Genomic DNA, 15,288 nt, shown 5'->3' with positions numbered 1-15,288 from the left:
CCCTAGAAAACGTTTATTGTTGCTTCTGCCTTTGTCTTTCTGCTGAGAATTCAGTGTTTAAGTTTATACAAATTATATCCAGATTTTAATCACGTACAAAAACAACAACTTAACACCAGTTTGAACTGCTTGTGAAACGTTCACCATCCCTTCTTCTTATTAGTGTATGCCACTCCTGGTTACATTTGTGTGCCTGTTGTATACACATACACATTCTGCTCAAAGTTTGCTACTTGATTGTATCTTGACATACACATGGATCTCTCTATTTCTACACCTCATTTTTACAGCGTTCTAATTGTGTAGGTATATCCTATTTTGCCACAATGCTAAAATTCTAAATTCTGTACAAGCCATGAACAAAGTTACAAAATGGTGATATTTGTGCCAGTCCTGGCTTTTCAAGCAACAGTTAAGTCTGCTCTTACTACCACCCATTTAAAGCACTGTTGGCTAAATATCTAGGACTGGTTTAAAGTGTCACATGACATGGGTCCACTGACCAGCCATTGACAATATGACATTGGGCCTCATTACGAGTATGGAGGTAGCCATGCCGCTAAAAGCGGCATGGTTACCCCCATACCGGGTACCAGGTCCGGGTCCCACAAAAGGGGATTTGCCGGGCCATTCTGACCTTGGAGGGCCTGGTAAATCCCTTTCGCGGGACCTGGACCCGGTACATCCGCATTCCCATTTGAGCCCCCATAGGGCTCAATGGGAATGGTGAGGATGCTAACAACGGGCCCGTTAATGACCGGCTTGTTGTTAGCATCCTGGTCTGCTAGCGGGTCCCGCTAAGGACGCCTTGTATGACCAGGCGTTCCTTAGCGGGACCCACTGCAGACCTCGTAATAGGCCCGGAATGAACGGTGCCGGTCCCTTACCGGCACCGTTCATTCCGTGGCCGCCTGGGTCGTAATGAGGCCCATAGTTTTTGCTTTGATAATGTAGTTCTACTGCTAGATTTTAAAAGAAAATTAGTTTGCCACTATGATATTATGATATTATAGTTTATTTATATAGCGCCTATACACAATGTGTTTCAAAGCGCTTCAAGGCAAGGGAGGGAAAAAGGGAAAATACAATAACATTCTTACAGGCCCTCAACAGTAAGGATGTGAAATTAACTATCATACTCGGCCTGATGACATTTCAGATAGTGCAAGAGCTACGACATAGATGAGGAAGGGAGGGAGAGAGTGGGAAGGAAATGGAAACAGACAGGTGACTACCGTACTAGGCCTGACGACATTTCTGGTAGAGCCGGAGAAAAACAAAAGGTGAGGGAGAGGGGGTGCAGAAAGGGAGGGGAGGAACAAAACAAGCGACTATGATACTAGGCCTGATGACATTTCTGAGAGTGCTGGAGGGGGAGTGGGGAGGAAAAAAACAGTAATGGGAGGGTGGAGGAAACAGACGAGGTTACTATCATATTAGGTCCAGGGACAATTCTGATAGAGTAAGTAGATAGAAGAAAGTAAGGGGAGGAGATAGGAAAAGGGAGAAGGAAAGGAGGAGAGAACAGAGAGTAAGCAGTCCAAAAGAGTGGAGAAGCAAGAGTGGAGAGCGAATACAATTGCAGAAGTCAGTAGTAACACATAATGGTGCAAGCCTGGATACAAGATGAAGATGGGAACAGCATGATTCAGGGCCACCATGAGTACAAGATGCAAAGGAAGTCCAGCATGAGAGTTGAGAAAGAGGGACGCACCGTGAATGAATGAAGTCTATAAAAGTCAAATCCAGCATTGGCCACAAGACGGTGATGGTGAAACCAGAATTTATCAGGACAGAATCCTGCAGAAGTAGGCTGGAGGAGGTTGAGGGGGAGCAGGGTAGAAGAATCAAGCAAAACAGGCAACACCTGTGTGCGAGAAGGGGGGGCACAAGGGAACATCATAGGGGAACACAGGGGGTGGGGATGGCCCGTGGGGACAGAGGGGTAACACATGTTGGTGCATGCTTACCTGCTGTCTGAGCAGGGGGTCGGGCCCTGTGTCCAGGTCCAAACAGGAATTTCCCTTTTCTTCCTCTGCCCTTCGCTGTAGACACCCAGGCGAGAGATGCCCTTGATGTAATAGTTAAGAGCAGGAAGGAAGAGGCAGGGATAAGAAGGTGAGTAGTGCTTACACCAGGTGACCTAGATCCACTTGCACCTGCTCCCCATCTGAAAAGGAAAAGAGGCTGGAGGGCTCCTTAAGTAGGGAACAGAGCGGCAAGCAGGAAGGCACCAGGTGGGCGGGGCTTGTTAAGTGGTGAAAAAGAGCGGCAAACAGGAAGGCACCAAGTGGGCGGGGCTTGCTAAATGGTGAAAAAGAGCAGCAGGCAGGAAGGCACCAGGCGGGCGGAGCTTAGGCCAGGTGACCTAGATCCACTTGCACCTGCTCCCCATCTGCAAAGGAAAAGAGGCTGGAGGGCTCCTTAAGTAGGGAAACAGAGCGGCAAGCAGGAAGGCACCAGGTGGATGGGGCTTGCTAAGTGGTGAAAAAGAGTGGCAAACAGGAAGGCACCAGGTTGGCGGGGCTTGCTAAGTGGTGAAAAAGAGCGGCAAGCAGGAAGGCACCAGGTGGGCAGGGCTTGCTAAGTGGTGAAAAAGAGCGGCAAACAGGAAGGCACTATGAATGGTTACAAGCCCTTTGTGCACAAGAGAGCACTGTTGTAGCTTGGTACCCTGGCCTGTTTCACGGGGTGACACAGTGAATCACTTTCCAAGGGAAATAAGATCCATGGATTTATTGACCAGACTCTCCTGCAGCCTTTTTTTCCCTGACGTGCAGATTATTCCTTCAGTGCAATTGCTGCTTCTTTTAATCTGTTGCTTCGTACATCACCTTCTTGCCTCCTTCCCTTGCACTACATTTCCTGTCACCACCCCGTTCTTTCTTTCCTCCTTAACTCCTCTAACTCCAACCCCCGCTGAGCTAAACTCCTTCCACTTCCCAACAATTCTGCTGTGTTTCTGACTCAAAATACTTTGTCATAAAAACATTTCTGTTGTTGGTAAACCATCTATAATTCTTGTGTTTTGTTCCATTGAGTATTACAGAAAGGCTCATAGCTCTCCCAAAAGCTATCAAGTAATTGGTGAGGCATAACTATAATAAGAGTACCTGGTATGCCCATTGGTATCAGATATTTAATTGCGTTAGGACATATTTCACCATTTCTTCAGCAAAATCAAAGTTGACAGTTGGTGCTATGTGCAAATCGTTGGTAAACAAGATTGTTGACCTGATTCTGTGCAACTTGCTATGTACCTACACAATTTTGACCTTTTCCATCCGCTGGCAAATCTGTGTTTCAATTTATAAAAACATTCATTCTGAGAAGGCAATAAAGGATGATACAGCATCTTAAGATCAACAGTGTTAACTGCTCACAAACAGTTTATCACCTACACTTCCTTGTTAGTGTAGTCTGGGCTCAAAAAAGTAACTCAGCCCACTACCTGTCAAATGCCAATAAAAGAGGTGACAAGGGAAGGAATATGTTAAATTCTAGGCAATCACAGCTCTTTATTTAGATTAAACAAGATGCTGGGGGTAAACACAAAATCCGCAAGCATGCTCGCCTCCGTTTCCTACCAGTGCTACCTTGCCTGACAATTATTTTCAAAGATAACACTTGTCACTGATGATGTCACAATGAAAAGCAAGCAAAACAACCTATTTCTAACATTCATTGGTTTGTACCCCAAGGGCATATATATTTCCAATAGGTGCAACACTCAGGATTAGAGGGTCCCTTATCTGCTGACCAACCCACTTTAGATCCCACATGCTCTTACATCACTTCTCTTAAATTTAATAGGCTAGCACTAGATTGAGGTAATGTGGGTTCTCATCGGTTTGGCATAGGATGTGCTCAACCTTGTACTGACCAGGTGTGATGAAATATGGAGTTTTTATAATGAGACTAGAGAGATCAGTGGACCACTTATAAATGCAATTAAATAACCGCTCTTCATTATTTCATTTCTATGTCTGGGAGTCCAAGGCTATTCTGTTTCCTGCCTCTGTCTAGCAGGGGTATTCTTATCATAGTGTTGACACTTTGGGCTCTATCAAAGCCTTGGCAGTATCCCAGTGCTAATTGTGCCAGGATATGGCCAATGCAAATAGCATTACCGCTACTTGGTCTGGCACTATTAGTGCCGGATCATAAGTAGTGGTAAGGCAGTAAATCCCCATTCCTCATTGGGTCTATTGGACCAAATGGTGCTGGCGATGCTATTAGTGCTGACACTAATAGTGCTGAAAAGGCCCTCTCCGCCTGCGCCTTCACCTCCAGCTCAGAGCTAGATGTGAATGGGTCCTGGCAGGGTGAAATTTGTGATTGGGCCAACCCTTAAATGTGTCAATAATAGCGTTAGAACCCCATTTAAGGGTTAAGGCCCAACTAGTTATGAGAGCCTTTCACTAACTGCAGTCTTAATCATGTGTTTCTCGGGATCATGTTTTTAGCTTGGAATATCTATATTTTATTTAGAATTTTGCTACCTTTAAACTTGCACGGATCGCTTGACTGGCTACTTGAAGCAGCCATCATTGTCAGCAGGATGTTGCTCATCTGCACCTGGACTTCAAAGGCTGTCTTTCTATACTGGAGCTCTTTACATTTAATTGTCGCACATTGGCCAGCTTGCAAATAATTTCCCAGTGCTCTGCCGTGCTTACCTCCACTAGCATGGCCTTGCATTCCATTCTGCCGGGCATTCCATTTCTTCCAGGCTGCTTTAAATGTATGCTTTTCCTGGCCCATTTTGAGCTATGGGGCTTTGCCTAACAAAAGATGGCAATGGCTGTCTCATGTGTACCTCTCATGCTATTATTCCATTGCTTTATTTTACTGGAATCAAATGCATTTTCTGCTATGCATTAATTCTCTGTAAATGTATTGAGCATCAAACCCTGTCATTTTATATCTATTCCTTCCAAGTGTCGTGATTCCCTGTCTATTGTTTGGTGGAACAGAGATCCTCCATAAATGTTTAGCACACGATATACTTCATTAACAAATTTTAGTTTCTTACACTAATGTCATTTTAAACTAACTATTCCTTATGGCAGTTTAACATATGCATTGCTTTTTCGGGTGCCATAATATACGTCTCTTCACACGTGTTCCTCACACTAGATTGCTGTTATGACCAGGCATTGGCAAAACCAACCATTCTGACACTTTGTTGCATTAGATAGGCATTTGCCAGGCACTATCATAATGTGCCTGACATTCCCAACCATTTTCCATCTGGTTTCATGTTATGCTATGCATAGTAGTTCTATCATGGCAGTGCATAGCAAATGTCTCTCCCATGCCTACACTAAAGCTAAAACTCTTGTCTTTGCCAATACCTGTGAAAGGCCAAACGAATAACCAAAACATAGGGCAATTATTGTAGGGGATGCATATGAGAGCTGGATGATTTATTTTAGCAGTAAACTTGAAGGCCCCACTGCCTCCCTCTCTGCAATATTCACACAGTCCTCCTGCCAACAAGAGTTTTCCCAAGATTCCTTTTCATGCATAAGAAGCATATGAAGGGCACATTATATTTGATCCTAGACTTTATCTTTTCTTTACGTGCAGCATTGTTAATGCCCTATCCTGGGTGAAGTCTGTGCACTAGGTTTGCCAAGAAGCATCAGATTGGAAGATATGGTTATTTCATTTGGTGAATTGGTTGAGATGATTACACAATTCAAAGCGACATGCCGTCGCTATAAATATATTTCTGCATGGTTGCTACAGCCCTCTTCCTGGAAGCTTGAACATTTCTCTGGGAAATATAGGGAAAATGATCTTGCGACACATTTAACGGGTGCCTTAACAAATCCAGTTGAGGACTTTGTAATTTTGACAACAGTTTTCTGGTAGCCGGCTGAGCAGTTATCCAGAAACACACAGACATATATCTTGAGGTGCTGATGTCTGATGATATGCGTTAAAACTCTAATAATTCTGCAACAATCACTAACCGTTTTGATTAAATACAGCCGTACTAATAATGCAGACTTCAATTTATTGAAATCAAACACAATGAAACGGGCACTTGGAAATAAATCACTTTTCTGCACAATTGGGGATTGTAATTTGGCAATGGTTACTGATTAGCTCTCTGAGAGGATCAGATTGGCCACACATTATGCTGAAAATAAAGCCTGTAAGATAAAGACTGCATTGTCTACATTTGATTTAAATAATGTGGACATTTCAATGTCTCTGACAACTTCTTCTTCATCTAATGGAACTCTAAACCCTCCTCCACAACACTCATCCATTTGAGGGTTCCTCAAGGCTAACTTTTTGGCCCACTCCTCTTCACCTTTTATGCCACCTCCCATGGCAAGCACATCTCTTCCTTTGGCTTTTATGTCCACCTCTTTGCTGACAACACCCAGATCTTTTTCTCCTTTCCCTTCTTCGTCCCTGCTGTCTCTGAGTGCATCACCAGATGCTTCGCATCCTTCCAGAATGGGGTGCCTCTTCCAACGCTGAAGTTAAGCTCATCCCTGATTGATAGCATCTTTCTCTATCCCTTCAATGTGGACGCCACACTCCCATTAACCATCTCCTTCACTGTATCCTCCTCCCTCTATCACCCATGGATCGCAGCATTGGATTTCTCTTTGAGAGCTACTAACTCTCGAGCAGTTCATTACTGCTACGACCACAGTGGCCATTGATAACTTCTTAATATATAAAAGTACTGCCCCAACTCACTCTCCACTTGGCTAAAAACTGAATTAATACCCCCATGCTCACAACACAGAATTAGACTACCGCTCTTGCCTGCTCCTTGGTCTTTTCCTCTACTTCTCTCACTAAGCAAACTTGTCAACTTCGGTACATGAACCTGCTGCACACTACCTATAACCTTCCCCATCCCTAGATGCTGATGCCATGTGGATGGTTCACTATGCAAAATTGCTACTCCTTGTCTCCTTCTATCCAGGGTTTTGAACACCATAGCCTTCCTGAATGTAGTTCCCTGTCCTTACCCTCTTGCACAACCTTTCCATTCCCTTCCACCCTGCGCCGCTGCCTGCTTCTGCTGCTTCCCTCAACTGACTTGCACTGGATTGCCTTCCCATGGGCATCAAAGCCAGCCCATTATTTGAGGCATTCATGACTTGACTCAAGATCCACCAGCTAGCCAGTGAAGAGATGTTTATCACTCCCTCTATTCCCCATCCAGACTGACCCTTATCCTACCTCTCCTGATAATGTTCCTGTGTAGATTCTTGCAATAGGCCATTATCATACATCCTATTTATATCTATATAAATGAAAATGTAAATTTCAGTTTGTTTATAATCCTAAATCTCCGAAAGCTCTTCACTGATTGCTTTGAAATTTGGACACAATGTTGCATTCGAATAGGCGCGTGTTTTTATATACCTACTATACATAGATGCCACTCCTGTGACAGGTAAAAACATATTTTTTTCTGAAAACAGCGCCATCTGTTGGACGTAAAAGCAACACACGCTATACTAAACCTTTTACTGCAAAACAGTGCCATCTGCTGGACATAAAGTAACACTCGTTATACTAAATATTTTACGATTCCATTTCAATGTTTCCGTGGCTCAAATACGTGCCGAGGAAGTAGCAGAGTGACGTGCAGCCAGACTTCAGGATGCACGTTTGCGAGCACAGCAGTCGCGTTCTGCAGCTTCAGATCAGCTTTGTTCTCAACAAAATGAACGCGACAGGCTAAGAGTGCCTGAAAGGCGCCAATGAGAAACAGCAGATCAGCGTCACACACGACTCCTTGCTCAGCAGTCACGCGATTACAATCGCCTTGCATTCCGATACAACCCAGCTGATGATCATAGTTTGAGCCGGCATGTTCTCATCGGGCATTCAATTATGGCGGGCTTCTTTTCTCTTCTTTCCATCCCGCTTTGTGACGGATTTTGCAGTGGTAGCATTTGTGCCACCCGCCGTCCGGCGGTTAAGTGGCTTCCTATTTGGAGGGTTGCCAGAGCAGCATAATAAGCCAGCAATTTAACATACATTCCAAATGGTGGAGTCGACACCCGAGACAAGCCCCCTTTATTATGTGGGTGCCCACTAAATCGGCAATTTAAAATGCTTCGGGTGGAAGTCTCTGATTGTGGACTTCTATTACCATACTCCCAAGTGGCTTGGGAAACACCCGCAGCCTATTAGTGTACCCTGGACATTGGTAGGCGGGCCGGGACACAGCTGCGACTTATTTCGGTAAGAATCTGTATAAGTACACCAGCCGGTCAGCACACTTTAGGATTGCCTGCTTAATTCTGGTTCCTAGTGCTGTTGCTGCCGCAGTACGACCACACAGAGGGAATACTGTGAACTCTCCGTTGAAGCTCTACCATTAATATACGAGGTAAGGTCCGTTTTCCCTCTCTCTTCCAACCCCCCCCTTCTCCCTCCCCTTTTCTTGTCTGGCCCCTTTTGGTTCGGGACAGAACAGTGTGGAGGGACTACTGTGCTGTCGTAAACAGTAAGATTGAGGGTAAATTGTATGTGTGGGTGAACTGCTGACAATGAGGAGTGCCCCCCCGGGGTCATTTACTCGTGAGAATGAGCGCTGCATATAATTATGTTCCCTCATTTCTAATAGGTTCATTTCACAGAATGCGGTCACAATCTGCTCCCTGACGTGTTCACCAGTCGATGATATTTGACTGCTAAATTGTTTCGTCCCTTGCCCTTTTTGGGGCCGTGGCTGGACAGAGCCCAAGGCATATGAACAACACCTCTTTGGTAGGGAATTAAAGTCTTTATGTGCATAATGCACACGTTACGGTTGTGTGACACCACATGTTAAATCTTTATGGTGTTGTTGTGTTTCTTGTTTTTACAGCACTACTGTAACGCTCACCTGACTCCCACAGAGGCGCTGGCCTGGTTCGCGCTGCTGTGACCTCTTCTAAGGTAATGCGCAGGGTTCGTAAGACGGACTGGACCGGGCCCCCAAATCTGGCTTGTCTGGCTCGCAGAAGTATCCTTCTGTAGGCGAAAATAGGGATTAACTATCTGCGGGGTAATGCAATCGGCCTCCCACTTTCCCATCTCACCCTCCTCGAAACCCTTCTGTGATTCCTCGTAGCGTCTCACCTTAGGGTCTGGAAGGACGAGCTCTCCATCCAGCTTCTGATGCAGGGGCGCGTTGGTATCCAGTTACTTCACTGGATTTTCGGATTGGTGAGAACCAAACTTGCTTGGCTTCCAGGTAAGTTTTTTGATAAGAGGTTCCCCTTGTGTCCATGCATTAATGTACTAATGCTAGTGTCTTTTTCTACATGGGGGCCGGGGTACGGAATGCCGGGGAACAGGCACCGACCCGAGATGAGAGGTGAAATGCTTGTAGAAATCAGGTAAGTCTTTAATGAGCTTTTTTTGGTAATGTCTTTTCATTCGCTCATTAACGCTGATGTCTCTTTTTCCCCTTAGGGGCCGGGGTCCGGAAATGCCAGGATGCGGCGCCGACCCGAAATGGAGAGGGAATGAATCAACAGGTAAGTCTTAACATGGAGATTTAGTTTTCCTTATTCCCTTCTCTCTCTCACCTTTTGTTCTGGTCTTTTTCTCCCTAGGCGCTGGGGCGTGACTGCGAATCCGGATGATCGCTGCTGAACATGGAGGCGCCCTTTAAAGGTGAGTGGAATGCGGCGCTGCAGCGATCGACGCGATGAGCTTTTAAATAAAAGTCTTCCTTTTCAAGATTGACGGCGAGATGTCTCCGGGATGCGGTTTTAGCAGGTAAGGTCTTTTCCTTCTTCTGTTCTCTTCTTCTCTTCCTTGGCAGGTGATCCAGGATGCTGGCAGGCGTGGCAGAAGTCAGGATGCAGGAGCAGACACGGTGAGCGTCCAGCTGCTAGATGCAGAACAACGCGAAGCACATGTGGCTGTTCGGTGGGGTTTAAATAGCCTTGGAAGAAGTTCCAGGTATGTATCCTTCCTCCAATCAGGTATGTATCCTTCCCCGACCACGCCCGGATGGTAAATTAGTCCCACAGGTAAAGTAGTTCCTTTCAGGCCTCAAGGAGGCCGGGATCCTGCAGCATGGTCTGCATCAGGTAAGTGCACCCAAGCACTCCCATAATGAGCCTGGCGCCTATGGCGCCAGGACTGATGTCTCTTATGAGCCTGGCGCCATAGGCATCAGGACACTGTCCAAAGGGCCCCTATATGGGGTTGCTGGGTCCTTCCTTGGGGACTGGATGTCCGCTTTCGGGGACGCATTGCTTGAACCGGCTCCCCGGGAGCGGGCATCATGACAACACTCCCCCCCAAGGCCCCTCCCAAGGTTGTTCCCTCTGGGGGTTTTGGTTTGTCTCGGAAGAGTCGGTGGAATTTCCTGACTAATCGAGGTGCATGCACATGGTCGCTGGGTTCCCACGACCTATCCAGAGGTCCGTACCCCTTCCAATCAATTAGATAGAACAGTTTTAACCTAAACATTTTTGAGTCTAAAATGTTCTTCACTTCGAATTCGGGCTCCCCATCTATTAGAATAGGTTCTGGAGGTTTGAGTAGTCGGGTTCCGGGTACCACTGGTTTCAGAAGTGACACATGAAAAACAGGGTGAATTCGCATACTAGCTGGTAAATCAAGTTTAACAGCCACTGGGTTAACTATTGCCGTAATAGAATAAGGTCCCAGATATTTTGGGTTAAAACTTCGAGGCCCTTTGAGTGGTAAATGTCTGGTAGCTAACCACACTTGATCCCCAATCTGATACGCAGGTGCTTCACTCCGATGTAGATCAGCATTCTCCTTGTATTTTCTCTTGGCTTGTTGTAAATGTGTAGTTGCCTCTTTAAAGGCTTGGGTAATTGTAGAATGCAGATGTTCTACTGCAGGCATTCCGAGGTTCTGAGGTGAGTCAAGGTTTGAGGTTCGAGGGTGATGCCCAAACAAAGTATAAAAAGGACTGTGGCCAGTTCCAGAGTGTACCAAATTATTATATGCGTATTCGGCTATCCAAACAATGTCTTTCCAGTTGCTTTCAGATTGCTGTAACATACACCGTAAGTACTGCTCAAGGGTCTGATTTGTCCTCTCGGTCTGACCATCGGTCTGAGGGTGGTGACTGGTCGATAATCTTACGTCGATCTGCGCCATTTGACAACATTTGCGCCAGAAGTGGGAAATGAATTGGCTTCCCCGGTCAGAGATTAGTATAGATGGGAATCCATGTAGCCGAACAATATTTTCGAGGAATTCTTTGGCTAGGACAGAAGCTGAAGGTAAACCTTTCAAAGGAATAAAGTGGGCCATTTTGGAAAACAAATCCACAATTACCAGAATAGTATTGTACCCCGAACAAGGAGGCAGGTCCGTAATAAAATCCATTGGTAGGGTGTGCAAGGGTGCTGGCGGTATGTCTAGAGGTTGAAGGAGACCGGCTGGTCTTTTCTTTTGACTTTTATTTTGGGCGCAAACACCACAGGACATCACAAAAGATTTAACATCTTTTCACCAAGAGAGCCACCAAAATTGTCGTTTCACCTTTTCCTCTGTCTTGGCAATACCGGTGTGTCCCTCTATTAATGTATCATGATAACCGGAAATAACTAGTTCGTGTAATTCCTTATGTGCAGGAATAAGCGTCCTTTGAAATAAGGTAAACCATTATCTATGGTAAAGTCTGATCCCTTTTGTATCCAATCCTGTAAGGTTGTAGGGTCCAGGAGTTGTTTCACTCTGGCTTGAATGTCTTCAAGCGTCTGTAACGAAGTCATGCCTAGAATCCTCTGTTCGGGAATGATTGGTACTGGTTCTGAGTTTGTATCAGATTCTCCCATTCCAATTCGGGATAAGGCGTCTGCTTTGCCATTCTTGCAGCCAAGTCGATAGGTAATCACGAAATCAAATTCAGCGAAAAACAAAGCCCATCGGAGCTACCGTGATGACTGAGCCTTGGCGGTTTTCAAATAGTGTAAATTCCGGTGATCAGTGATCACTGTGATGGTATGTCGAGCGTCAAGCAGATAATGCCGCCAGGCTTTAAAAGCGGACTTAATGGCTAACAGTACTTTGTCCGTGATTGCATAATTAACCTCGGGTGGCGAGAATTTTCTGGACCAAAATGCTACGGGATGCAGTTGGTTGGTTTCGGGATCTCTTTGGGACAGGACAGCTCCCATGGCTAGGCTGGATGTGTCAGTCTCAACGACATAAGGGAGATCTGGAAGCGGGTGTTTCAATATAGGTGCAGAGGTAAACTTAGCTTTTAAATCCTGAAAGGCCTGCTCGGCTTCTTCAGACCATTCAATATGTTTATTTTTCCTCGAGAGTGCAGTAATGGGTTGTACCACGCGTGAAAATTCCAGGATAAACCTGCGATAGAAATTGGCAAAGCCGAGCATGCTTTGAACCCCTTTTACAGAGCTAGGTGATGGCCATTTGAGGATGGCATCCACTTTTCTTGAGTCCATTCGGACTCCTTTGAGTGTCAGTATGAAACCTAGAAACTCGACTTCTGTGGTATGGAAAACACATTTCTCCAATTTAGCAAATAGTTTGTGTTGGCGCAGTTTTTCAAGTACTGACCTGACGTGTTTTCTGTGATCAGATTCCGAAGAGGAGTACACCAGAATGTCATCGATATATACGACAACACAAACATCGATGAGTTCCCGAAGGACATCATTCATGAAGTATTGGAAGGCAGCCGGCGCGTTACACAATCCGAAAGGCATCACCTGGTACTCGAATAATCCGTATTTAGTACGGAAGGCAGTTTTCCATTTGTCGCCTTCTTTAACTCGTACCAGATGATAAGCCCCCCAGAGATCTAACTTGGTGTATATGCAAGCGTCCTTCACCTGGTCAAGGAGTTCAGGGATCAGAGGCAGAGGATAACGGTTTTTAACCGTTATCTGGTTCAATGCGCGGTAATCGATACAAGTTCTAAGGTCGCCTTCTTTTTTGGGCACGAAGAACAAAGCCGATGATGCGGGGGACTTTGACGGGCGAATAAAACCGTTAGCTAGGTATTGATCCAAATATTGTCTCAAAGGCAGATTCTCAGGTTCGGTAAGGGCATAAATCCTGCTACAAGGGGGTTGTGCACCGGGCACCAGATCGATTTGGCAATCGTACGATCTGTGAGGAGGTAACGTGTTGGCCTGTTCCTTTTGGAAGACGTCCTGAAAGTCTTGGTATTCCGGAGGTAGTTGCATGGAGGCAGAGGTTACAGATGCTAGATTAATCTTCAGGTTTTCTGGGTAGGAGGTTTGTGTACAATCCGGGAAGGTTATTCTCTTAGCTCACCAATCAATTCGAGGATTATGTGTCTCTAACCAAGGGATTCCAAGAATAACCTAAAACTGTGGAGCCTTGATTACATCAAACACAACACCCTCCCGATGGCCGTCGGGACCAATAAGAGTCACCTCAGTAGTGGAATGTGTTACCGGTCCAGAGGCAATTTCAGTTCCATCGACTGTGGTGATGACATCTTTGCTGGTTTTAGGACGGAGAGGGAGGTTAATCCTAGAGACCAATTCACGATCCACATAGTTTCCAATAGCCCCACTATCGATGTATGCCTTTATTGCATGCAACCGCTTAGGCTGTTCTGGATCTACGAGAACCATTGGCACAATGAAATGCGAGGTCTGAGAGTTAGTTTTCAAGCTCGGCAAGCGGACCCCTACACTTGTCGGGCGGAGTAGTTTCCCGAAACAGAGTCTTCATGGTTTTTATCAGCAGCTCCTACCGCCTTTCGGGGCGGTTTTGCCGGGCAATCTCGTAGAAAGTGTCCAGAATTCCCACAATAAAGACATAATTTTAACTGCCGCCTCCTTTCACGTTCCTTTTGAGTTAAGGGTCCTTTAACCCCTCCAATTTGCATAGGCTCACAGACATCAACTCCCTTGGGATTAGCATGGGTCTTGACCAACACCCAGGTCTCAAACCTGGACCGATCTGCTTTTCTGTTTTGAAGTCTGTGATCCAATCGGACCACTAAGTCTATATACTCTGTGCATTCTTGGGGCGGATTTACAACTTGGGCCAAGACATCTTTAAGTTCTCCGCGTAGGCCTCGATAAAACAATGTGACTCTTTTATCCTCTGGCCATCCCGTTTCCACAATTAGTCTATTAAAGGTTGCAATATAGGATAGGAGGTCCTGATTGCCCTGTTGCAGGGATAGAAGTTCGTCATCCAGAGCCTGCCCCTGAGAGTGTTGAGCAAATAACCTTTCCATGCTTGCTTGAAACCTTTGAAAATCACGAAGAATCGGGTCATCTTGAGTAACCAGTGGAACTGACCAATCGGCAGCGCAGCTGCTGAGATATGACAATACAAAGGCTACCTTGGTCTGATCATTCGGGAAGGCCCCAGGTCTGCATAGGAAGTGCAAACGACACTGATTCATGAATATGGCGAATTGTTTGGGGTCCCCAGCAAAGCGTTCGGTGGGGCCAGCGGCATGTTTCCAGGTAGATTAATCTGCACAGGGTTACTGGAAACCACAGGAGCGGGGTTCCCTCCGGAACCGGGTAGAGGAGTTTGCCCAGCTTGACCTTGCAAAAGCTGTCTGGCCAGGTCATCAGTTCTTTCCTTTGATATTATTAATTCCCTCCTGAGGGCATTAGTCTCTTGACGAGCACCATGTACTTCGGCCCGTAATTCCCCCAGTAATTGGGCCAACTGATCAGTCTCAGAACTTTCCATAGCGCCTGGGTGGGAATTTGTAGGAAAGCTTCGCGTTCTGTAACGCTCACCTGACTCCCACGGAGGCGCTGGCCTGGTTCGCGCTGCTGTGACCTCTTCTAAGGTGATGCGCAGGGTTCGGAAGACGGACTGGACCGGGCCCCCAAATCTGGCTTGTCTGGCTCGCAGAAGTATCCTTCTGTAGGCGAAAATAGGGGATTAACTGTCTGCGGGGTAATGCAATCTGCCTCCCACTTTCCCCTCTCACCCTCCTCGAAACCCTTCTGTGATTCCTCGTAGCGTCTCACCTTAGGGTCTGGAAGGACGAGCTCTCCATCCTGCTTCTGATGCAGGGGCGCGTTGGAATCCAGTTACTTCACTGGATTTTCGGATTGGTGAGAACCAAAGTTGCTTGGCTTCCAGGTAAGTTTTTTGATAAGAGGCTCCCCTTGTGTCCATGCATTAATGTACTAATGCTAGTGTCTTTTTCCCCACAAGGGCCGGGGTACGGAATGCCGGGGAACAGGCACCGACCCGAGATGAGAGGTGAAATCCTTGTAGAAATCAGGTAAGTCTTTAATGAGCTTTTTTTGGTAATGTCTTTTCATTCGCTCATTAACG

This window comes from Ambystoma mexicanum, chromosome 7q, assembly GCF_040938575.1.
Source record: "Ambystoma mexicanum isolate Mex_15411 chromosome 7q, UKY_AmexF1_1, whole genome shotgun sequence".
Taxonomy (NCBI): Eukaryota; Metazoa; Chordata; class Amphibia; order Caudata; family Ambystomatidae; genus Ambystoma; species Ambystoma mexicanum.
The sequence above is the reverse complement of the archived record's forward strand: the minus strand, read 5'-3'. Positions refer to the sequence as shown.